The sequence below is a fragment of the Priapulus caudatus genome, unplaced genomic scaffold (genome assembly GCF_000485595.1).
Source record: "Priapulus caudatus unplaced genomic scaffold, Priapulus_caudatus-5.0.1 Scaffold1348, whole genome shotgun sequence".
In the NCBI taxonomy this organism is placed as follows: domain Eukaryota; kingdom Metazoa; phylum Priapulida; class Priapulimorpha; order Priapulimorphida; family Priapulidae; genus Priapulus; species Priapulus caudatus.
Window position 1 is genome coordinate 88254 of NW_014578409.1, and position 1193 is coordinate 89446.

Consider the following 1193-nt stretch of genomic DNA (forward strand, 5'->3'; position numbering starts at 1 on the left):
TGATTCATTTTTATTATGCTCAGATACATAACTACTTTGTGCAGACACTACTTAGTTAAGCAAGCTCATCATGTGATGCAGAGAATGAATAAAATAATGAAACAAAAGATCGGAAAATACCGGACTGCCATGCCTTGATATTGGATATTGACTTGTAACGTAGCAAATAATTATTTGCGGTCATCTATGCACACAAACGGCGAGAGTGGCACATCGGACCACAGCATTTATATATGTCCGCGTGTATACGCACGCGTGCGTGCGTGCGTCCGTGTGCCATTATCTGAGATGTATTTTTTATTCTTCCGTTCTTCATTTTGTTTTTAAAAAGGGTCATCAGTGTTTCACGATGAAGAGGTAGTATCAGCTGCCATCACTGTCCTACACTATTATATGCACCACAGTAAAACGCGGGTTGCAAATTGGTAGAACATCCTGATTATGGTTACATATATATATAATAAATACATCGCATAAAAATATAAATGTGGATAAATAGATAGAATAGAAGAAAAATAGATGAATTGCACCTGAGTAGTACCCGTACATTTTACACTGCGCAGTCTACTCGCCACGCACACACACACCTTTATTTGAATTAAGGTAAAATCCGATTCCTGATTCGGAAACAATATGCGGTGAGATTTCGACTGTTGTGGAAGAATCAACCAGTTTTTAAAGCAGCCGTAAGATCAACCGGCCGACCAAGGTGTGCAGTATCACATGTAGCTGTGACAAGTATCAGATGTAGCCGTGACAAGTACCAGATGTAGCTGTGACAAGTATTACATGTAGCTGTGACAAGTATCACATGTAGCTGTGACAAGTATTACATGTAGCTGTGACAAGTATCAGATGTAGATGTCGCTGTGACAAGTATCACATGTAGCTGTAACAAGTATCAGATGTAGCTGTGACAAGTATCACATATAGCTGTGACAAGTACCATATGTAGCTGTGACAAGTACCACATGTAGCTGTGACAAGTACAAGATGTAGCTGTGACAGGGCAACATCCAGATGCTTTGCAGCTATGTTCGTAGTATCGTCGTGCGCATGCGCTATCGCAGTCGGATGTGCCCGACGTGTGGGCGCTGATTGATCTTAGCATAGATACACTGCTGGAGCCACAGGGCTTCAATAAATATTTTGCGGAGATGACAGATTTTGGGCCTTATCCTTGATGCTGGCCC

General features: G+C 41.4%; 1 protein-coding gene across 1 annotated transcript in view; it reads right to left on the minus strand.

Moving 5' to 3' along the window:
- Window positions 1-286: 286 nt before the first annotated feature.
- Window positions 287-1193, minus strand: part of LOC106816321 (beta-1,4-N-acetylgalactosaminyltransferase bre-4-like) — a gene marked incomplete at its 5' end in the record, with an annotated part of 3138 nt that continues 2231 nt past the window's right edge. Inside the window, one exon of the mRNA XM_014820901.1 lies at window positions 287-1193. This exon is cut by the window's right edge and continues 318 nt beyond it.